Below are 24,683 nucleotides of genomic sequence, written 5' to 3'. Positions count from 1 at the left end.
ATCCCTGGCCTCACACAGTGGGTTAAGGATCCAGTATTGCCGTGAGCTGCAGTGTAGGCTGCAGACACAGCTTGGATCCTGCGTTAGTGCGGATGTGGTGTAGGCCAGCAGCTGAGCTCTGATTGGACCCTAGCCTAGGAATCTCCATATGCCACGGGTACGGCCCTAAAAAGCAAAAGAAGAGAAAGAAATCTAATATTTTAAAAATAGCATTTACAATACTTCTAATAAAAATAAGATGCTCAGGTATATGCCAACAAAATATGTATAGGCTCTGTATACTGGAACTATGAAACACTGAGTAAAAAAATTCTTAAAAGACCTAAACAAACAGGAAGACATACCATCTAATCAGATGATCTAATCAAAATCCCAATAGGTTTTTTTGTCAACACAGACAATTCTAAATTTTATATGGATAGCCTAAAGGATGATAAGACAATTTTGAAAAGAATAAAGTTGGAGGCACATGCTATTCAATTTTAAGAATTATTACACAGCTACAATAATCGAGGTAGCATGATATTGGCGAAGGGACAAATACACAGATCAATGAAACTGTCCAGGTACTGAGTCACACAAATATGGCCATCTGATTTTTTTAAGGTGCAAAAGAAATTTAATGAAGAAAGGATAGTGCAGATGATGGAAAAAATCGTTACTCTCATGCCAAAAAGATGAATCTTGACCCATACCTCATGCCATTTACAAAAATTAATTCAAGGAGTTCCTGTCGTGGCTCAGTGGAAATGAATCTATCAACCATGAGGACAGGTTCAATCCCTGGCCTTGATCAATGGGTTAAGGATCTGGCGTTGCCATGAGCTGTGGCTGTAGGTCACAGACATGGCTCAGATCTGGTGTTGCTGTGACTGTGGCATAGGCCGGGGGCTACAGCTCCAATTAGACCCCTAGCCTGGGAACCTCCATATGCCTCGGGTGTGGCCCTAACAAGACAAAAAAATAATAATAATAATAATTCAAAACGGAAGACAGATGTAAATGTAAAATATGAAAGTATAAATGTTTTAGGAGAAAATCTTCATGGCCTGATACCTCACACTTAAAGCACAAACCACAAAAGAAAACAATAATAATACATTGGACATCACCAAAAGTGAATATTTTGGTTCTATAAAAGAAACCAGTAAGAAATGAAAAGATCAGCTACACACTGGGAGAAAACTATTGCAAATCACTTATCTGACGCAAGACTTGTATCAGAAAAAAATATATAAATAAATATATATATTTTTAAAACACTCACATACAAACCAGCATAGATGAAAAAGCTCGTTACTCAATAGAGGCCACAACATTATTTGTTGGCTTGGCAGGTATAGCAGAACCTCTCAATACCCTGTCATTTTTGTTACCCATACTACTACTTTGAGGCATAACTGATCAGCGGCCAGCTGCCGGCACCTCATTCCTATACCTGAGGGCGTTTTCCAGACACTGACAACTGCTTTGACACCTACAGCATAGTCCAGGAGTACCAGGGAATTAACATCCCCGGACAGGGGTTCTCGCACTGACGGATGTTACTGTACAAACACTCCGGCTCCTTTACCCAGCAGAGGGAACAACTCTGAGGCAATGTTTCCACCGACGTCCGCAGCTCCCTGTTGGAGTTAGCTTCGCTAACCCACGGTGCCTGATAAGAAACCCTTGACTAGCTACTTTCTCTTCTCCGTCCCAGCTCTCCAGTCCTTTACTAGTATCTTCTAGAATTAAAAAATAATAATAATAATTCCTTTTTAACTTGCACATGAGTCCTTATAGACCATTTCCTTCTAGGGTAACCTCCGAAAAGACAGATTTGATCCTATAAAACAGACAGGATGAATTCTCTAAGTGGATCACTCACCAACCAGATGACAAGACCTCAGTGCTGGTAGTAAGTGGCTTGGTAAGAACCCCTGGTGTGCTGCTGCATCAATCGTACTAAGACTCTTGATGTGGGGGAGCTAGTAAGGGATACAGGTAGAAGAAGATGACTGGCTTATGCAACAGCTTTAGCATTTGCAAGAGAGAGAGAAGCATCGGGAATTTTAAAGACAATTAAATGGCTGACCTTTTGCTAAGCAGGATTGATACAGAGAAGAAAGAAAATGTCAAGACTTAGATCAGCCAAGTACCAACTCAGAGCATGGTATGAGAGCCAGAAGACCCCCATGGCAGCATTTTAAGGAACCCTCAGCTCCCACAACTTAAAAGCAGATTTTGCTAAAAATCAGGCTCAAATTCTGATTATGAAAGTAGGCAATTTACAAAAAAGATGAAATTTACAGTCCACCAAGATTCTCCTTAACCCTATGGGCCGGCCAGAAGAAGTGGCTCTCGTGCACTTATATCAAGGGCCATCTCTTCTGCCCAAAGACTATGCAAAGCCTCATCTGAGACGCCTGCCTCAAGAGAGGCTAATCCTCCTCAGGATCTGTCCCTACCTCCCTCACTGCTTCTAGGCTAATAACCAGAGTCGAGTCTTGGCACCATCAACCAGGAAGGTACTGAGCCTGTTTTGGATGGTGCATCCAAACAGCTGCTGGACCTGATCATACACACTGACAGGAACCAGGAGAACATACCGGCATATGGATCCTGAGAGAGCTGAACTTGGGAGCCAAGTGTAAGGCTGGTAGGAAAGTGTTGATATGGTGGCACTCACCCCATGACCCAGGATTTAATGTTCTAAAAAGGATGCCTGGTGCCAGTCCTAACATGCTGCCAGACTGGCTCATTCAAGCCGGGCTTAGGGGGTTTGGTAGCCTATAGAAAATAAATTGGAGGAGTTCCCGTCATAGCACAGCAGAAACAAATCCGACTAGGAACCATGAGGTTGCGGGTTCGACCCCTGGCCTCACTCAGTGGGTTAAGGATCAGTGTTGCTGTGAGATGTGGTGTAGGTCGCAGATGCGGCTTGGATCCCACGTTGCTGTGGCTCTGGTGTAGGCCAGTGGCTACAGATCCAATTCGACCCCTAGCCTGAGAACCTCCATATGCCCTAAAAAGACAGAACAAAAAGAAAGAAAATAAACTGGAGATGCTGGAACTGCACGGCAGGGCATTAAAGAAGGAGTTAGAGGCTGCTTCCCTTCCCCATATCTCCTCACCTTTACTGAATCCTTCTACATTGGACTGACAGCATTGGCTTTTTTTTTTTTTTTTTTTTTTAAACAGAGAAACCAGGAGTTCCCGTCATGGCACAGTGGTAAAGAATCTGACTAGGAACCATGAGGTTTCGGGTTCGATCCCGGCCTCGCTCAGTGGGTTAAGGATCCGGCACTGCCGTGAGCTGTGGTAAAGACTGCAGTCACAGCTCGGATCTGGCACTGCTGTGGCTGTGGCGTAGGTGGCAACTGTAGCTCTGATTTGACCCTTAGCCTGGGAACCTCCAGATGCTGTGGGTGTGGCCCTGAACAGACAAAAGACAAAAAAATTAAAAAATTAAAAACAGAGAAACCAGGCTTTCTCTGAGCTTAGAAGTCCATTTTGTTCCCTGTATGACAGGCCTGAAATACCCCAGATTTACCCCTCCCTGTAAACGGTCTTAAGCAACGCCTGACAGAGTTGGTATATAAACCTCTATCTACCTTGCCCCTCAAGGAGTTTAAGGACAGTTTCACACTGGCTCCTAGAGTTCCCCAGTGGGAATAAGCTTCAGTTCCTCCCAGGGGGAAGCTGCCTGACAACAAGCCCTTTATTTGCTAAATCCCCTTCCTTCCCTATCTTCCTTCCCTGTCCCCTGCTGGGATCTGCTGGGATAACCTCCAAAACCAAATACTGCGCTCAAATCCTTGTCTAAGAGTTAGCTTCTGGTGGAACTCAAGATAAAATAGTAAGTCTTTCCATTTCAACCAAGCGCATAGCTCGTATTTCATAAAATCCAAATGGATGGGGTACACATAAATTCAGATCACTCTAAATGACTTCCCCAGGCCATAGTGTGACTCCATCCCGGTGTTCTATGTACAGTGATACCTCCATACTCCAATTAAGTCAGTAATTATGACTTAACCGTCCACACAAAGATCAAATCCCACTACCACACCTGATTATATGTCCTTGTCTTCCTGAAATCACTTTAAAGAGCAACGCTGACGTGAGTGTAAACACATCTCTTCTTCCTTCCACGTGGGCTCCTGGCACTCTGCCTTTCCTTGCGTCATAACCTAGAGGTAACCAACTGCTCCTTATCGTTCACCTCACATACGAACTCTGATCCGAAACACGGCCATTTCCTTCCTCATAATCACTCTCACACCCACCCTTTTTTCCCACTGTAACTACCAAAATTCTTGTCCACATGAATGCACAAGTTAAATTCTATGACACCGTGAGCCCAGGGCTCTGCAACCCCTTCTTCCTGTAGTTCATCTATGAACATTCAGAGAAATCCACTAAGCACATTTATTCAAACATCTCTGACTTTATGGTGGATTCTAATCACTCAGAAGCTTCATTGCTCCCAATTAAAAAAAAAAATCAGAGCACAAAGTGAAATAATCCAGGAAGAGAGAGGTAAATACTATACACTCTCGCTCATATGTGGAATCTAACACCAAAAAAAGTCAAACTCAAGATAGAAGCAGAGCAGGTTGGTAGTTGCCAGGTGCAGAGGGTGAGGGAAATGGGGGGGAAGTGGTCAAAGGATACAAACTTTCAGCTACAAGATGAATATCAAACCTAGGCATGGTGACTACAGTTAATTATACTCTACTGTGTACTTGAAATTTGCTAAGAAAGTAGATCTTAAACCACCACCACCAATTAAAAAAAAAAAAGGTAACTATGTGAGGGGATAGATGAGCTAACTTTTAGTAATCATTTCACAATGTATATGTTTATCAAATCATCATGTTGCACACTTTAACACTACATTTGTGTATCTTTTCGTGTGGAGTACTCTTTGAAACCATAACTCTGAATCACAGAATGAAATTTTATCACAATCATCTGTTTAAGCCTTGACTTGGCAATTATTTCCAACTACCTCTACCATGAACAATACAACAATAAACACGTTTAAAGCAAAACTGTAAAAAAGAAGAACCAAGGAATTCCCATTGTGGCTCAGTGGATTAAGGACCTCACTAGCATCCATGAGGATGAAGGATTGATCCCTGCCCTCGATGGATTAAGGAGCCAGCATTGCCGCAAACTGCAGTGCAGGCTGCAGAAGCAGCGAGCATCTGGCGTGGCTGTGGCTATGGCATGGGCAGGCAGCTGTAGGTGTGCTTCGATCCCTAGCCTGGGAACTTCCATATGCCGCAAGTGTGGCCCTAAAAAAAAATAAAAACAAAAATATAAACAAAAAAGAAGAAGAACCAGAATATAGCTTTAGCCTACAAAATGAAAGAAGACCAGAGTCCTAATTATGAGAACGTAAGCAAAGTTTCTTCAATAGAAAAGGAGATCAGGGAGAGATGGGCTGGGAGTTTGGGGTGGAAATGTTGTAAAACTGGGTCGTGATGACGGTTGTGCAACTATGAATATAATAAAATTAACTGACCTTAAAAAATAAAAAGGAGTGGCAGTTCCCATTGTGGCTTGGTGGTTAACAAACCGGACTAAGATCCATGAGGGTGCGGGTCCAATCCCCGGCCTTGCTCAGTGAGTTAAGGATCTGGCGTTGAGGTGAACTGTGGTGTAAGTAGCAGACACAGCTCAGATCCTGCGTTGCTGTGGCTGTAGCGTAGACTGGCAGCTGTAACTCCAATTCAATCCCTAGCCTGGAAACCTCCATATCCCATGGGTGAGGCCCTAAAAAGACAAAAAAAAAAAAAGGAAAGAAAAGAAAAAGGAAAACAGCTCAAATAAAAATGAGCAAGGAGTTCCCATTATGGCTCAGTGGTAACCAACGTGATTAGTATTCCTGAGGACGCAGGTTCAATCCCTGGTCTCGATCAGTGAGTTGCTGTGAGCTGTGGTGTAGGTTGCAGATGTGGGTTAGACTATTGCATTGCTGTGGCTATCTCTGGTGTAGGCTGGCAGCTGCAGCTCAAATTCAACCTGTAGCCTGGGAACTTCCATGTGCTGTGGGTTTAGCCCTAAAAAAAAAAAAGACCGAAAAAAAAATGATCAGAAGATCTGAACGGATACCTCGCCTATGAAAAGATGTTCAACACCATCTGTCATTACGAAATTACAAAGTAAAACAACAATGAGATACCTCTATACACCTACTAGAATGGTAAAATCCAAAAAATTGTCAATAACAAATGCTGACAAGAAGGTAGGGCAACAGGGACTCTCATCCATTACTAGTGGAAATGCACAAACAGCCTTGTTGGAAAACAGTTTTGCAGTCTCTTATAAAACCAAGCACAGCTTTACCATATGGTTCAGCAACTGCACTAGGTATTTACCCAACTGAGTGGAAAATGTATATTCACATAAAACCTGCACCCATGATGATCATTATACAACTACAGATGTGATAAACTCATTGAGTAATAAAAATATATATATATATATTAAAAAAACCCTACATCCAAATGTTTATACCAGCTTTATTCACAACTGCCAAATAATGAAAGCAACCAATGGAATGGATAAGCAATGAGATCCTGCCGTATAGCACTGGGAACTATACCTAGTCACTTATGATGCAGCATGATAATGTGAGAAAAAAGAATGTATACATGTATGTGTGACTGGGTCATCTTGCTATACAGTAGAAAATTGACAGAACACTGTAAACCAGCTATAATGGAAAAAATAAAAATCATCTTGAAAAAAAATTTTTTACACACTAGAGAAGTTAAAAGAATTTTTTCATTTTAATTGAATCACTATGTTATACACCTGAAACATAATTTGTAAATCAACTATCCTTCAATTAAAAAAGAATACATTTTTAAAGAATTTTTTTCATTAAAAAAAAGGCAACCAAGATGCCCTTCAATAAGTGAATGGATAAACTGCCACTTTCATAAATGGAATATTGTTTAGTAATAATAAATAAGCTATCAAGCCTTGAAAAGACATGAAGCTTAAATGCATATTGCTAAGTGGGAAAAAAAAAAAAAACAGTCTGAAAAAGCTACCTACCATATGATTCCAATTTTATGAACTGCTAGAAAAATATATACATATACGAATAGTAAAATAATCCGTGGTTGCCAGAGATTTGGGAAGAAGGGAAGAGGAATGGAGAGGCGGAGCACAGGAGAAACTTTAGGGGGATAAAACTTGGTATGCTACTGTAGTGGTGGACACTGACACTAGCATCTGTGAAAAACAAAACAAATTTACAACATGGAGTGGACCTTAATGTATGTAAATTTAAAAAAAAATCCCTTAGGAGATCAGAGGATCCCAGAATAAAATGCAGAATATGACAGAACAATCTTAACTGCATTACAAATATATGAAGCCACCTCACTGACGGGGGTGTGGGGGCAGTAGGGTGACCTAAGCAACTGTGAAAGCGAACGGAGTCTGTAAGACTAAAGACAAAATAAAATATGCATAAGTACTGTACTCTAGTTTCCCACAGGTAATGGGTGGACCATTCTGATACTGCTCTGCATGCCCGCATAACTGAACAACCAAGTAAACAGATGGCAGATGGTGGAGTGTGAGGTTACAGATAAGCAAGGTAAGAAGCTAGAAGGATCCAGGTGGTAATGGCATGGATTGCAATCGGAGACATCAGTATAAGTTCATGGTTACCGTAATATGCATACACGGATAGTTACACACGAAGGCGTTTGTAGGTATGTGTACGTACATGCATCAGCATACACACATGCATGTCCTTGCTCTGCCAACTGTGAGGGTCTGGAAACAACACTATCCCAAAGCAATGAGCACATTTAGTGCTCAAACTTTTGTTTACAATACCGTTCTCCAATAAAGGGAACCAGGGCTCCTTGGAGAAATGCCTGAGGCAGGAAATATAATGAGCCTGGAGCACCTTGTAAGAGCACCTTAAAAACGCTCCCAATGGTCAAAGTTGGAAAAATTTCAGCAACAATAGAAATTAAGTAGTATTCGGAGTTCCCGTCCTGGCTCAGTGGTTAACGAATCCGACTAGGAACCATGAGGTTTCAGGTTCGATCCCTGGCCCTGCTCAGTGGGTCAAGGATCCGGCATTGCCGTGAGCTGTGGTGTGGGTCGCAGACTCAGCTCAGATCCCTCGTTGCTGTGGCTCTGGCGTAGGCTGGCAGCTACAGCTCCGATTAGACCCCTAGCCTGGGAACCTTCATATGCTGTGGGAACAGCCCTAGAAATGGCAAAAAGACAAAAAAAAAAAAAAGAAATTAAGTAGTATTCAATATCCTTAAGTTGATACTGATACAAATGAGTGGATTAATTAATAAGTGAAGGGTCAACAAATATCCTGTGCAGAAAAATTCCAAGTAATTTATATAGATACTCTGCCCTGAAGAAGGTGGAAAATAACTCCCCACTCTTTCAGTGTGAGCTGCACACAGTGACCCCCTTCCTAAGAAGTAAAGGAGAGGGGGAGAAAGCTGCTAAACACAAGCTCAACCAGGTGATCAAATTCAGCATCCACAGTGATAAATCATGCTGACAGGAGGCATCTGTGACATGATGTGATGAAAATGGCATTCTACCTCTGGTCTTCTCCCCTAAGCCCATAAACCCAGTCTTATCATCAGGAAAACATCACGCAAATCTCAGTAAGGGAAAATCTACAAAATACCTGACCAATACTCCTCAAAACTGTAATGTTTCATCAAAAACGTGGTTAAAAAAAAAAATTATGGGAGTTACCATTGTGGTTCAGCAGTAACAAACCCAACTAGGATCCATAAGGATAAGGGTTCAATCCCTGGCCTCGCTCAGTGGTTAAGGATTGGGCATTGCCGTGAGCTGTGGTGTAGGTCACAGACGAGGCTTGGATCCCACATTGCTGTGGCTGAGGTGTAGGCTGGCAGCTGCAGCTCCAATTCGACCCCTAGCCTGGGAACCTCCATATACCTCGGGTGCGGCCCTAAAAAGCAAAAAAAAAAGTGCTATCCTGAGTGGATTCTGGAACAGAAAAAGGCCATTAAGTAAAGACTAAGGAAATCCAAGTATGGATTTTAGTTACTAATAATATACCATCATTGGTTCATTAACTGCAGCCAATGAACCATACGAATGTAAGATGTTAATAACAGAAGGAACGAGGTACAGCAAGCACGTGGGAACTCCCTGTTATTGTTCAATTTTTCAGTAAATCTAAAACTGTCCTAAAAACTAAAGTGTATTTTTTTTTAAAGACAATTCTTAAGAGTTCTCTTGTGCATAGCCAATTAAGGATTTGCAGCAGCTCAGGTTTGATCCCTGGCCCAAGAACTTCCACATGCCAAAAGTACAGCCAAAAAAAGGAAAAGAAAGAAAAAAAGACATGGAGTTCCTGGCATGGTGAAGCAGAAATGAATCTGACTAGGAACCACAAGGTTTCAGGTTCGATCCCTGGCCTCGCTCAGTGGGTTAAGGATCCAGCATTGCCATGCGCTGTGGTGTAGGTCGAAGATGTGGCTCAGATCCTTCATTGCTGTGGCTGTGGTGTAGGCAGGCAGCTACAGCTCCGATTAGACCCCTAGCCTGGGAACCTTCATATGCCACTGGTGCCGCCCTAACAAAACAAAAAACAAAAAAGACAATACAGTTACATATTTCCTTTTGTTTATTCTCCTGATTTTAAAAGCAATTGCCTTTTAATACAATACAGACAAAACACTATCTATAAAATTATATTGTTGAACCTGCAATATATAAAATTCCCTAAGAAGACACAACAATCTTAAATGTCTACATACCTAACCATAGCGCCTCAAAATACACTAAGTAAAAAATGAGAGACCTGAAAGGAGAAAGAGACAAATCCACACTTACACTTACAAACGTCAACACTCCTCAATGAATGGTACAAGCAGAAAGTCACCATGAATGGGGAAGGACTAAACAACACCATCAGCCAACAAGATCTACCTGACATTTGTGGAACAACCCGACCAACAACCACAAAATACAAATTTCTTTCAGGTGCACATAAAACACGCACCACATTCAGAAAAGGAGATTCCTCTGGAGATGGAAGCAGAATCATGCGACTCTAGAGGGACAGCAACTCTATTAGCTATGATGTATTTATTAGGCTGGGTTCTGGGTACTCTATACTGTTCTTTATGCTTCATATGTCCTATTTCATAACAAAATTTTAATTCATTAGAGTATATTCTTTGGCAAACCTTTCCTTTGGTGTGGTTTGGGGGCTTAAAGAGGCAGGGCTCCAGACATTTTGTCATTAGAATGGGCTATACCAAAAACCGTAAGTTCTGAACTTTTATCCCAAAGTAGAGGAATGTTTACAAACTCCATAATTTAGTATAATAGTTATTACTTCGAATCCTCGGCAATGTCTTCTATGGGTATCCCAACAGTATCTGCCAACAAAAGATGCATTTTAAATTTGTCTCCAAACCGGAGTTCCTGCTGTGGCGCAGCGGAAACGAATCCAACTAGTAACCATGAGGTTGTGGATTCAATCCCTAGCCTCGATCAGTGGATTAAGGACCCAGTGTTGCCATGCTGTGGTGTAGGCCGGCAGCAACAGCTCCAATTAGACCCCTAGCCTGGAACCTCCACAGGCCTCAGGTGCAGCACTAAAAAGACAAAAGACAAAAAAAATTGAAAAAATAAATTTGTCTCCAAACTAAATTTTTTTTTTAATCTATGTATTATTTCGGCCAGTTTTACTAAAACAGGAAGAAGACAAGTTTATGGCTTTTTGTCTTTAACTCCTAAAGCAAGAAATCTCCAAAGAAACCTCTAAAAATGTATCATTAAGTTAATGAAATTTTAAGATTTAAAAAAAAAAAGGAGTTCTCGTCCTGGCTCAGTGGTTAATGAATCCAACTGGGAACCATGAGGTTGCAGGTTCGATCTCTGGCCTCGCTCAGTGGGTTAAGGATCTGGCTCAGTGGGTTAAGGATCTGGCGTTGCATGGTGTAGGTCCCAGATGCAGCTTGGATCTGGCATTGCTGTGGCTCTGGTGTAGGTCAGCAGCTGTAGCCCCGATTCAACCCCTACCCTGGGAACCTCCATATGCTGCAAGTGTGGCCCTAAAAAGACCAAAAAAAAAAAAAATTTTCATTAGCACATGACGAGAATCATCACTGGAAAAAGCTCAGTAAGTTTGTCTTTATATTCTGGATGCTCAGTTTTAAAATATCTTAACTGATCATGTTAGCCTCATACTACCAGTAAGCAAACATCTTAAGGCATGATATATGCAACAGTATATAGAAACTCATATACCAAACAGTATTTTTCACAATTTTAAGAGTGCTGTTTTGCTTTGTGTTTTACTGATTGCCTCTTCAATCTGCTGAGATCATTACTGTTTTGTACTTTGCATTTGACTGACAACGAGCTCATAATATCAAAAGAAGTATCAGCTCTGTTTCCTGCTGTTCATGTGTTCCGCCATTATCACTTCAATCTTCGGTTGAATCTGAAACTTTAAGTGGCAGTTTCTTTGCAGGAATCTTTTTAAGCTCTTTCTCTATTCATTCAGCAAGGTTCATTTCATGCAAATCCGATAATATCATCTGAAAGCCCAGTGAACCAGGCAAAGGACGGCTGCAATATGGTCAAATAGAACGTAAGCAAACAAACAAGGAGGTTCACAGCCAGACTGCAGTGCTCCCGCGATCCTCATCTCAGGGGACCTGGCTTCCCACACCTGATGTACATCCTCAGACATACAGACGGGGTAAAGTGTCAACCTATGGATTAAATGTTAGTAAAATTAACGGCCCCCTTTTTTCCTTCTTGTCATAACCTGCCTCGAAGCTCATTTTGCATGCCTCCCACTTTGGAAACCAATACTCAGAAAAAAAAAAAAAAAAAGAACACTAGAATGAGGAAATGAGACCGTGCTAGGCCAGAGGAGCACATGAGGAGTGTGAATGGTAGACTCCGATGAGGAAATCTAGAACCTTCGTGGTCAGTTAACTTGGCCTAGGGTTACAAAGCGAGCAGTGTCTGGCGTCAGGCAACAGATTTGACAACCATAAAGCTTACGCTCTCTCAGCTGTGCCACATCGCCCCCTCCAGGGCAAACACGAGGACTCCAGGACTGAGCAACAGCTTAGGTCACAGTGAAACGGGGTCTGGAGGAGAGTGCAAGGCAGTGTCTGGACCCTCATTCATCCGTCAGGGAAGCAGTGTGTTCCAGAGCTAGACTAAGTCTTCAGGCAGAAGTTAAGTAAACCCCACAGTAAAATCTAAGAGAGGAGGCTCTGGAAATGCTTCCAGAAAGTCTCGGTACTGCACCTAAGTGTTAAGTATCCTTCGTTTCCCTTGAGTCTTCTTGTTAATGTCTTAACTTCTAGCTCTCAGTTACCTCAAAGAATCTCGGTATCAAGACTTCTTGTGCAAGTTCACGGTCTCCCAGAAAAACTCTTGGGAGTTTTTCTCTGGATGCTCCTTTAACTAAGTCAGAGATGACTAAGTGTGTCGCTAATAAGTACTTAGCTGGAACTAATCAAACTTCCCTGAAAGAGAACCAACTTCCTTGCTTATTTCAGGAGAAGTCTCAACTATCCTTCCCTAACACTTCTTCTCTCTTTCCTTTCAAATTAAAAAAAAAAAAAAAAAAGCCAGCTCTCTTTGGGACTCTAAAGTCCTTAAAGAGGCCCAAAAGTGAGCAAAAAAAAAATTTTTTTTTGCTGCATACTATTCAATTATAATGAGGCTTAGTTATAAGAATATTTAGTCCAAACCTGATTATTGCTGAAATGCTGTAATAGACAGCTTATATACAATGTTGTCAGCATACAAAAATTCAAGATCAAACCGTATTTTCTTTAAAAGTTCATTCTTTGGTTGTTAAAAATGCATTAACAAGTAAATCATTGACAGTATATCTGTTTTTCTCAGTTATCTGCAACTCAGAAAGGTCTGTTCTACTCTTAACATGTTAAAGAGAAAATAATGATAATTTCAACAAACGTCAAAAAGACCTCCTTCATCAAATTCAACACCCAATAAAAATACTAACCAAGAGTAGAAGAAGACTTCCTTAAATTGACAAAAGACATCTACCAGAAACCTTTGGTAAGTATCACATCTAACAGCAAAACACTGGAAGCATTCCCATTCAGGAAAAAGACTGAAATGCCTGTATAATCACTGCTATTCAACTTTTGCACTGGAGGGTCTAGGCATTGCAAAAACAGAAAAAAACAAGATAAGTGGTATAAAGTTTAGGAAGAAGCCTGGTCAATTAAGTCTTCTAGTCAAAGTAGCCCAGTAAGTAAGCACTTTGATGCAGCCCCTCTGCTCCAAATACACAGTAGTAGACATTTTAAACATATTTTTTTAAGCTCTACGAAGGCTCAAAAACAAGATCAACCTCCACTTGGATCAATAACAGAACGGATAAACAAAGCTGTGAGCAGGGCCGAAGCTATAGGCTTATTGGACTGAGTCTAGAAGCAGGTGTATACTTCCTGCAGGGCAATGGTGACACAGGGGGAAGGAAGACGGTGGAGAAACAGGAGACCTCTGAGCCAGACTCACTGCTTAAAGCCAAGGACGAGGCCAGACCTCAAAGGAAGCTAAAAATTACCCTGCCAGTCTGCCTAGAACGATGGTGCTCTAGGCTTAGAAAACTAACACGATAAAAACACACAGACGCATATCCAAGAACTGAACCAAAACATTCACACACTCTGTGAGTGGATCTAAAATAGCCCCAATTACTTCAAAGAGCAGGACCCCGACCATTATCACATCTGATTTGATATGACAGTAGTCCAGTAGCTCAATGGAAGCACCTGAAATATCACCACCCAGAGAAAGGTAAAGCACAGACACGAGAGAAACAAAATCAAAAGTACTAACCCTCGAGTGAGTCTGTAAATCAAAACCTCAAAGCATATAAAGAAATACAACGCCAAGAAAAAGAGCCAACGAAAGCAACAATTAGAATATAAACTCATACCAGATGAAGTGTAATTTTACAAAACAGCCAGACAAAGGCTTTTTTTTGTTGTTGTTGTCTTTTTGCCATTTCTTGGGCCGCTCCCTCGGCATATGGAGGTTTCCAGGCCAGGGGTCCAATCGGAGCTGGAGCCACCGGCCTACGCCAGAGCCACAGCAACGCGGGATCCAAGCCTCATCTGCGACCTACACCACAGCTCACGGCAACACCGGATCCTTAATCCACTGAGCAAGGCCAGGGACCGAACCCGCAACCTCATGGTTCCTAGTCGGATTCGTTAACCACTGCGTCACAACGGAAACTCTGACAAAGGCTTATTTTTAAGTACACTTAGGGAGCTAGGATATGGATTTTTTTAACTACTGGGAATGCAAAATTGGATAGCCACTCTGGAAGACAGGCAGTTCCTTACAAAGCTAAACATACTCGTACCATATGATCCAGCAATCCTGCTCCTAGGTGCTTACCTACATGAATATTTATAGAAACTTTATGCATAACTACCCAAACCTAGAAGTAACCAAGATGTCCTTCAACAGATGAATGGATAAACAAACTGTGGTACTTTCATACAATGAAATTTTTTTTTCTTTTTGCCTTTTCTAGGGCCGCTCCTTCGGCATGTGGAGATTCCCAGGCTAGGGGTCTAATTGGGGCTGTAGCCACCAGCCTAGCCAGAGCCACAGCAACTCAGGATCTGAGCCGCGTCTGCAACCTACACCACAGCTCACGGCAACGCCAGATCCTTAACCCACTGAGCAAGGCCAGGGATGGAATCTGCAACCTCATGGTTCCTAGTCAGATTCGTTAACCACTACGCCACGACGGGAACTCCAACAATGAAATATTTTTCAGCAATAAAAAGAAAGGAGTGATCAAGCCAAGAAAAGACACAGAGGATACTTAAAAGCATAATGCTAAGTGAAAGAGACCAGTCTGAAAGGCTACAATACTATATGATCCAAACTATATGACATTCTGAAAAAGGCAAAACTATAGACACAGTAAAATGATCAGTGGTTACCAGGAGCTCAGTAGGAGGGAGAGAGAAATGAATGGGTAGAATACAGGGGATTTTAGGGCAATGAAATTATTCTGTATTACATTGCAATGACATTATATGAAATGTCATGTAGTAACATTTTGCATTTGTCAAAACCCATAGAACACAACACCCACTTACAACACAAAGAGTGAAGCCTAACATAAACTATGAACTTAAATTAATAATTATGTATCAAAGAGTTCCTGCTTTAGCTCAGTGGTAATGAGTGCAATTAGTATCCACGAGGATGCAGGTTCACTCCCTGGCCTCTCTCAGTGGGTTAAGGATATGGCATTGCCATGAGCTGCAGCACAAACAACTTTTATTTGTTTCTTGGGATTTTTCATTCCCATAAATAAATAAGCATAAAATTCATTTTTACCAGAAAAATGAATTTCAGAAATCTCTAGTCAAGAGAGAAACGGGCTGGGTCTGGAGTCCTTTGAGTAGTTATATATAGTTCTGCTTATATCATAGACTCTACATTGAGTCTGCTCTAAACCATTTAAGAACGATTTTCTAGACTGTTACTGTGAAATGTGTTGCTTCCATTTACAATCTTGCAACTGTGGGGACTTGGATGATGAGTAACCACAGCATTAAGGGATTTTAGGGGTATGAAGTTCCCATTGTGGCACAGTGGAAACAAATCCGACTAGGAACCATGAGGTTGCGGGTTCGATCCCTGGCCTCTCTCAGTGGGTTAAGGATCCGGCATTACGGTGAGCTGTGGTATAAGTCGCAGACGCGGCTCAGATCTGGCATTGCTGTGGCTGTGGCGTAGGCCAGTGGCTACAGCTTCAACTAGACCCCTAGCCTGGCAACCTCCATATGCCAAGGGTACGGCCCTAAAAAGATAAAAGTCAAAAAAAAAAAAAGGGGGAGGGATTTTTATATCCCATTATATTAAAGAGAGGGTTGAGGAGGCCTACAGAAATATATACATTAAAACAAAATTCAAGTAAGAAAAACAAATTAGGACCAAAGGAAAATGAGAGCAGGAAAAAGATGAAATCAGGGGTAAGGATGATATACAAAATGCGGGACTTCCCACTGTGGCTCAGCTGGTTAAGAACCCCACATCCTCTCCATGAGGATGCTGGTTTGATCCCGGGCCTCACTGAATGAGTTAAGCATTCGGCATTGCCATGAGCTGCAGTGTAGGACACAGATGCGGCTTGGATCCAGAATTGCTGTGGCTGTGGTATAGGCTGACAGCTGCAGCTCTGATTCATCCCCTAGCCTGGGAACCTCCATGTGCTGAAGGTGGGCCCTAAACAGCCAAAAAAAAAAGTGTTACTATATCTTCATCAGTTACTAATGTAACTGCACTAATGTAAGATGTTAACAGTGGGAGAGTCTCTATGAAGAAGAGGGGTATAGGAACTTCCTGTACTACCTACGCATTTTGGTCATACTCAGTGAGTGAAAGACACATAAAGCGTGATTTACACAACTGAACAGTACTCAGCATTTAAAAATAAATGAACCAGATCCACAAAGGGCAACATGGTTAAGTCTTCACTGACTAATTTCAATCGGGCACCCCTTAGACCTAGCAGCTGCACTTTTCACTCGCTGCAGCAACGTGTGAAACGGCAAACAGCTTTAATGACCCTTAATGAGAGGATTAATAAACCGCAGTCCAGTACATACTACATAAGGGATTGGGCAGTAGTCAAGAATCAGGTAGATCTTTATGTTCCATCATGGAAAGACCTTAGACATTCTGTCAGAAAAAAAGCTGCAGACCAAGGTGTACAGTATCATGTCATTAATGTGGGCCTGGCAGGAAATCCTACTTTTGTCTGCGTTGCCTACATACAGATGAAAACGTAGAGAGAAGGGTCTGACAGGATCACAACAAACTGGTAATCGCAGTTTGAGTGGAGAAGGGAGTGGGTCAAGGGGGCCTTTAGTCTGTCTGTACTGTTCGAGCATTTTCTAAGAGAGCATGCATTCATGAGCCACTTGCAGGGCTGCAGTACACAGCCACAGGCTGCACCATATAACCCCAGGAGGGACCATGCTCAGGGACCCGGATGTGAATGGCACCCCTACAGTTAGCAGTATACATCCTGCACAACTAGATGCCACAGCCCTCATGTTTGCATAATTAGAAATAAATAAGAGGGGAGTTCCCTTCAGGGCTCAGTGGTTAACAAAGCCGACTAGGATCCATGAGGATGAGGGTTCAATCTCTGGCCTCACTCAGTGGGTTAAGGATCAGCCACAGCTGTGAGCTGTGGTGTAGGTCGCAGATGCAGCTGGGATCCCACAACACTGTGGCTGTGGCATAGGCCAAAAAAAAAGAAGAAATAAATAAGAAGGAAGATATGTATATATATATATTTTTTTCAAACTCGTCCAATTCTGCATGGAACAGCTATCCAGTTTATTATACGAAAACCATACATCAATAAAGGCGATTTAGAAAGAAATATAAATTAAATATATAAATAAATAAAATACAGTATCATTGAGAAAACCTGAAACAAGGCATCCAAAATTACAGGACCTAGGTATCCCAAAACAAGAACTGTAGGAGTTCCCATTGTGGCTTGATCTGGCGTTGCTGTGGCTGTGGTATAGGCTGGCAGCAGAAACTGATTTGACCCCTAGCCTGGGAGCCACCATATTACGTAGACACGGCCCTAAATTAAAAATAAATAAATAAATAAATAAGAACCAGTAGACACCTGCTGGTTGTACTCTTAAGTACACAGTCCTGAAACTAACTTAGTTCTTCAAGGCTTACTACAGAATGCCAAATTTGAATTAATACTTTATTTTCATGAGGTAACATAGGTCCTGAGATATTTTATATTAAAGACATAAAATAAATGGTTACTTGGCATTCTATTGACTTTAAGTCTGATTTTCTAAGTAGAAATTTTGTTTCTCACACAGAGTGGACACTCAAAACCCTGCCAGCACTGCCTTGACTACATTACCCCCTTCAAAGGTAATTCCATTTATGTGTGATAAAAATCCTCACAGAACTCATAAAAGGTCAAGTTTTAATTTGGCAGACAAAGTAACCTAACAGGCACTGCAGCCCAGGCAATTGAAACAGCAGCCTGGAGCCTGAGTCCCGAAATCCAACCAAGGCAGAGAAAAGGCAGAATCTCAGCCCTCAGAGAAGAACAGAGGTATATCCTCTCACTACAGACCTAAGATCCAAGAACACAAATAAAAATGAAAAAGTGTTCTCTAGACAAAAGTATTCTCCTTCCCCAAGTGATGGAAAAGAGGAGGGCCAGAAATGGGATGACTTGAAGCAATGGCCCAAAGAGTAAGCTCCTGGCAGCCAACATGCAATAAAGATGTGAAAGTGGCAGCAAGGCCAAAAAAAAAATATCACAACTCCATCACTATAGCCACGAAGATCTAAGAACCTGGGTTACTCTACATGGCCAAAAAAAAAGGAGAGAGAGAGAGAGCCTGAAGAACAAGTAAAGTTCATCAGCTATCCCTACCACCAAATTGATCGATAGGGTTCCGTGTAAAATAGAGCAAAACCTTGCTGGGTTCATTCATTTTTGCAAGAGGCAGGCATTTAGTGCCTACTGTGGCTCAGGCTCTGTTCTTGTCAATGAGGATGCAGTTAACAGTCATGGAGTTTCATTCTACTTAGGAAGGAAGGGAACTTTTATCTATTTCCAATTCCCTTTTCCCTTCTCTTACCTATTTCCAATTCCCTTTTCCCTTCTCTCCCTTTAAATGTTAAAAGTACCTTCAAAAACTCCCAAATTCTTCCCACAAGCTTCTCTGACCCTCCTACTTGAATCCCCAAACCAAGCAGTTTTATGGCTCGAACCTCCCAATACTGTGAAAAAAGAGACCTAAAATGAATACGGTATGAGGTAAAACTCAAATCTGCTTTGTATTTTATACGCATACCTCCACAATCGGATTGTCCGCACCCAAACAGCAAACGATGGCTGTGTTTTACACAATTTTGTGGACCACGGTTCTCGACCGAAGAGAGCTAATCAATAAACATTTGCTGAGAAGGCTGGAAGGTCTTCCTAATCCCAAGGCCTGGCACAGGAATTTAACAGCAAGCATTCCATAGCTGCATCCTCCCTCCTCTCAGGGCACTTTCCTTTAAAGGGTGACTTCGGGGGACAGGTTCACTGTTAGGCGCCTCGGGAAATAGTGCTTTAGGGCGATGTGAAATAAATTCCCTTCCCTCTGCCAGGGCCTGCCTGCCTCACCTGCCCTCTGCCAGGACCTGCCTCCTTCGCCCCCTTCAACACCTAACGCAGAGCCTCCTCCCAGCCAGCCGGCCTCCGGCAGCATCAGTCCGGCGCCCGCACCCCAGCTCCGCGCCCGGTGGCCACAGCAAGCTCGGGACCCGGGAGTCCCCCTCCCCGGCCCCGGGGATCACAGCTCGGCGACGCCAGCCGGGGGCTGCGCTCCATCCCCTCGGATCGCCCCTCCAGGGCCGGGAGCGGCGGGGGCCGGGAGCGGCGGAGACCGCTCGCGCGGCGCCGTCTCCTCTCACAGCGCGCGCGGTGCTGCGGCCCCGGCTCCCAGGCTCAGTCTCCGCCGCTCCCGGCCCTGCACCCCCGCAGGCTCCCCAGGTGCGGGCGCTGCGCGGGCTCCTTCTCGTCCCTCGCGAGCGCGAGGCTCCAGCACCGCGCTCCTCTCCCGCAGCCAGCGGCCGCCGCCGCCGCCAACCCCCACCGTACTTACTTCTCGGCCGGAGCTGGGGGCGTCGAGAAGGTCTTCGGGGGCCGCAGCCTCCTCCGTCTCCTCCGGCCCGGCCCCCGCGGCTGAGGCGGCGGCGGCGTCCGCTCAGGCCCCGGAGCCGCCCCCGCGGCGAACGTTCTCAGGCGCCGGGCTCGCGCCGCTTCCCCGCCCGGCACGCGCAGCGAGCCCGCCCCCGGCGCGAGGGCGCGAGGGCGCGAGGGCGCAGGGCTGGGGGCGGGCACGAGCCGCCTGCGCGAACGCGCGGCTGGGGGCGGGGCTTCCGCCGCGCGGAGGAGGGGGCGGGCCAGCGGGCCTCATTCCCCTCGAGCCCCGCCCCCTACGGCCGGGTTCCGGGAGGGCGGAGGAAGCTTGCCCCCTACCGACTTCGCCCGCGTGTCTGCAGCGGGCCGCGGAGGTGCATTTCTACTCCGTAGGTATGGGCCCCGCCACCTGGATGCTCGCCCCGACGTAACTACGAGGTAAAAAATGCAAAGAACCACCTCCACACCGAATCATTCATCCGTGCCTGGAGCACGAGACCCTGCCCCGAGTGATTTTTCCAGATTGATTCAACCCAGCGAGCAGTTACTGAGCACCGACTCCGTGCCTAGCGCTGTAGCGCTGTACCAGGTGCTGTGTGGTTACATCGTCATCGTCACGGTCCCCGATCACAAGAAGCGCATAACTTAGTGGAAAAGCAGCCATGTAAACAACCAGGTCTGGTGACCCGTGCAAAGCCAAGCCACAGTGAGATGTTGTGGGAGAACAGAGGAAGAGATTACTTCCGCTTGGACAATGCTCGGGGGTTCTTGGAAGAGGTGGCATTTGTGTTCACCATGCTGGGAAGAAAAGGACGTACCAGGAGGAAAAAAGGGGGAGGGGACATTAAAAGCTAGGTAAACAGCTTGGACAAAGGAACGGAGAGTAAATCAAAATTACCATCTCAGCATCAGCTTTTTTGCTTTAATATCCTTTTTTTTTTTTGTCTTTTTGCTATTTCTTTGGGCCGCTCCCGCGGCATATGGAGGTTCCCAGGCCAGGGGTCAAATCGGAGCTGTAGCCACCGGCCTACGCCAGAGCCACAGCAACGTGGGATCCGAGCCACGTCTGCAACCTACACCACAGCTCACGGCAACGCCAGATCGTTAACCCACTGAGCAAGGGCAGGGACCGAACCCGAAACCTCATGGTTCCTAGTCGGATTCGTTAACCACTGCGCCACGACGGGAACTCCTAATATCCATTTTTGATCAAATCCTGTCCAAACTGTGTGAGAAACAGAAGGTGGTGCCAAATGAGGAACAGCAATGCTTCTTTTAACAGTTCAAAGGATCATTTTCTCAACATTTTTTGAGGCTCCAAACAATTTAAAGACTCTTGATATGTTAGCGAAGGATGTGAATCTCTAAACCAGGAGAGCCCAGGCCGGTATGTTTTGAATCTGGTTTTTCACTGTTTTTTGGCAACTTATGGTAGATCCTGCCACCTCCTGCTGCTGTCTGCCTGCCTGCCTTTACAGCATCCTCTTCCTCCTCTCATCTCCTATTTTTAAACCTCTATGGTGAAGGAGATGCTGGAAACCAAGTTTGTTAAATGCGAGTAAACAGGTTCCTCAAAAAAAGTTGGCATCGTCTATCACACATAAATTTTGTGACTGTTTTGCATACATAGAAGAATTTTTCACTTGTGTGCAGGGTCTTAGCTATGTTTTGAATGTGTTAAGAAACGCAGAATACAGGGAAGGGAGCTCTTGTTTACTCACTACTTACAGAGCACCAATTGCGTGGAAGGCATTGAAAAGGTGAAACATCGATCCTGCCCTTTGGAGGAAAGATGTGTAAATAATGTAAAATAAACATGTAAATGTGGCTTGCTCTGTTTGCCCTATTGATTGAAACCACAGTAATTTCAGTATGTGGTGTAGCCATTCTGGGAATTAACCACTTTTAATATATTCATATTAGCATCTCGCCACCTCAGTTCTGTATTTCTGCACCTCTCACATTCTCAGAAAACTTCTTTCAAGCATTTCAGTCCTCACTCTCATTCCCCAAATTGCCAGCTTCTTTTACCTACTTGTCCTTTCCTGTCACCATCTATTCATGTTTGAGCTTTTCCTGCTCTAAAGAAAAAGGAGGACACCTCTGTCACTCTAGATCATGCTCTGGTTACTACTCCTTCTGCCTTTTTATTCACAAATCTCTGCCAACTCAGCACCCTCTCAATCCCCAACCCATAGCTGTGTGGCTCCTGTCCCCACGATTTCACTGCACTGCTCTCAGGCTTCATTCTAAATGCCCCTGGCCATTTTTGAGTCTATTGCTAGGGCCCTTGGAGGCATTTAAGAACACAGAGCATGTCACATTTTTTTTTTTTTTGAGGGCCACAGCTACAGCATATGGACGTTCCCAGGCTAAGAGTCGAATCGGAGCTGCAGCTGCCAGCCTATGCCACAGCCGTATAGCAAGGCAGGATCTGAGCAGCATTTGCATCCTACACCACAGCTCACAGCAATGCTGGATCCCCGACCCACCTAGCAAAGCCAGGGATGAACTTGCATCTTCACAGACACTATGTTGGGCTCTTAACCCGCTGAGCCACAATGGGAACTCCCTGTAAATTCTTTATCACTTTTAATCCAGGCTGGCCTAAGTGAATTGCTTGACCAATGGAATGTGTGGTATTATGGGACTTCCAGGCCTAAATCATATGGAGTCTTGAGGAGTCCACCCAGGTCTTTGGAAACACTTGCTCTTAAAGCCCTGAGCCACTGTGTAAAATATAGTGGGGGAGTTCCTGTTGTGGCTCAGTGGTTAACGAATCTGACTAGGAACTATGAGGTTACGGGTTCGATCCCTGGCCTCGCTCAGTGGGTTAAGGATCCGGCGTGGCCGAGAGCTGTGGTGTAGGTCGCAGACGCACCTCAGATCCTGTGTTGCTGTGGCTCTGGCATAGGCCAGTGGCCACAACTCCAATTGGACCCCTAGCCTGGGAACCTCCATATGCCACAGGAGTAGCACAAGAAATGGCAAGAAGACAAATAAAATAAAATATAGTGGAGAAGTTCTGAGACTACATGGAGAGGTTGAGGAGCCCCCCTGGTCCTAGCTAACACTAGTGAAGTCATCACAAATTCTCTGTATCAGCCTTGCCATCAGCTGAATACCCCTGAGTGGCCCCAATTAAGGCCGCGTGGAACAGAAGAATCACCCAGCCAAATCCTACCCAAATTCCTACCCCAGAGATTGTGAAATTATAATCAAAATGGTCCTTTCTTTAAGCCATTCCCTTTAGGGTAGGTAGCTTGTTGTGGAGTCTGGTAACCAAAATATTTGGCATTAGATTTCTCAAGAGCAAAGCGAGGCAATAATGATGCCGCATTTTCAGCATTTTCTAAAAGCTCAAGGAAAGAAGATGCAAGCTAAGGATTTTATATACATCCACCCATATTGTTTTTCCAACATCAAAGGCTAGAGAGAAACAAAAATGCTTTAAAAAGCAAGAACTCAAAGAAGACTATGCACGTAAGTCCATCCCAAGTAGCTACTAGAGCAGGGGTCAGCAAATTTTTTCCAAGGCACCAGATAATAAATATTTTGAGTTTTGGAAGCTTAGCTTTTCAACTCTGCCATTGTACCACAAAAGCAGTCCAAAATAATATGCAAACAAGTGGGTGTGGCTATGTCCCAAAGAAACCTGTTTGAAAAATAGGCAGCAGACTAGATTTGGCCCACGGGCTGTGGTTTGCCACTTCTTACAGGAACAGAGATAAACTTATTGCTCTCAAGGAGTTCCCGTCGTGGCTCAGGGGTTAACGAATCCGACCAGGAACCATGAGGTTGCGGGTTTGATCCCTGGCCTTGCTCAGTGGGTTAAGAATCTGGCGTTGCATGAGCTGTGGTGTAGGTCGCAGTCACAGCTCAGATCCTCCGTTGCTGTGGCTGTGGTGTAGGCCGGTGGCTACAGCTCCCATTAGACCCCTAGCCTGGGAACCTCCATATGCCGCGGGAGCAGCCCTCGAAAAAGGCAAAAAGACAAAAAAAAAAGTATTGCTCTCAAAAAAAGGCACAAGGGCTACATGATTTAAGAAAATAATATACCATGACCAAGTGGGATTCATGTATTAATTTGCTGTAACAACCATAACCAAGTACCACAGGCTGGTCTAAAGAACAGAAACTTACTTCCTCTGAGCTCTGGAGGCTAAAAGTCCGAGATCACAGTGTCTGCAGGGTTTGTCTCCTCTGCAGCCTCCCTCCTTGGCTTGTAGACGGCCGTCTTCTGCCTGTGTCTTCACGGGGCTTTCCCTTTGTAATGTCAGCGTCTGTGTCCCAATCTCCTCTTTTTTTTTTTGCCTTTTTGCTATTTCTTGGGCCGCTCCTGCGGCATATGGAGGTTCCCAGGCTAGGGGTCGAATCGGAGCTGTGGCCACCAGCCTACGCCAGAGCCACAGCAACGCGGGATCCGAGCCACGTCTGCAACCTACACCACAGCTCACGGCAACGCCGGATCATTAACCCACTGAGCCAGGGCAGGGACCGAACCCGCAACCTCATGGTTCCTAGTCGGATTCGTTAACCACTGCGCCACGACGGGAACTCCCCAATCTCCTCTTCTTATAAGGACACCGATCATCGTAGAGCAGGGCCCACCCCAGGGATTTCATTTTAACTGAATTCTTTCTCTAAAGACTTTCTCTCCAAATGCAGTCACATTCTGTGGTCCTGGTGAGGACTTCAGCAACCTAAATGTCAAGGCTCAAACGCTTAGAAGAAAACATACACATCACCTTGGGTTGGGCAAACCCTTCCTGCATACACCACCGTGAGCACAAATGACAAAAGGTAAAACAGATAAATAGGATTTTCTCCAAATTAAAAACTTGCATGTGGCAAAGGATGCCATAAAAAAGTGCAGAGACAGCCTACGGAATGGGAGAAAATATGTGTAACTAATAAAAATGGA

The 24,683-nt window shown here is 44.2% G+C and overlaps 1 protein-coding gene across 18 annotated transcripts in view; it reads right to left on the bottom strand.

Annotated features, from left to right (window-relative positions):
- Positions 1-19,847, bottom strand: part of DTNB (dystrobrevin beta) — a 247,703-nt gene extending 227,856 nt beyond the window's left edge. For all 18 annotated transcript variants that reach the window (XM_047782486.1, XM_047782488.1, XM_047782490.1 and 15 more), the window contains exon 1: positions 19,722-19,847. The gene's annotated coding sequence lies outside the window, so the exon portion shown is untranslated. The remainder of the gene's footprint in view (positions 1-19,721) is intronic.
- Positions 19,848-24,683: the final 4,836 nt, after the last annotated feature.

The sequence above is a fragment of the Phacochoerus africanus genome, chromosome 5 (assembly GCF_016906955.1).
Source record: "Phacochoerus africanus isolate WHEZ1 chromosome 5, ROS_Pafr_v1, whole genome shotgun sequence".
Lineage (NCBI taxonomy): Eukaryota > Metazoa > Chordata > Mammalia > Artiodactyla > Suidae > Phacochoerus > Phacochoerus africanus.
The sequence above is the reverse complement of the archived record's forward strand: the minus strand, read 5'-3'. Positions and strand labels throughout refer to the sequence as shown.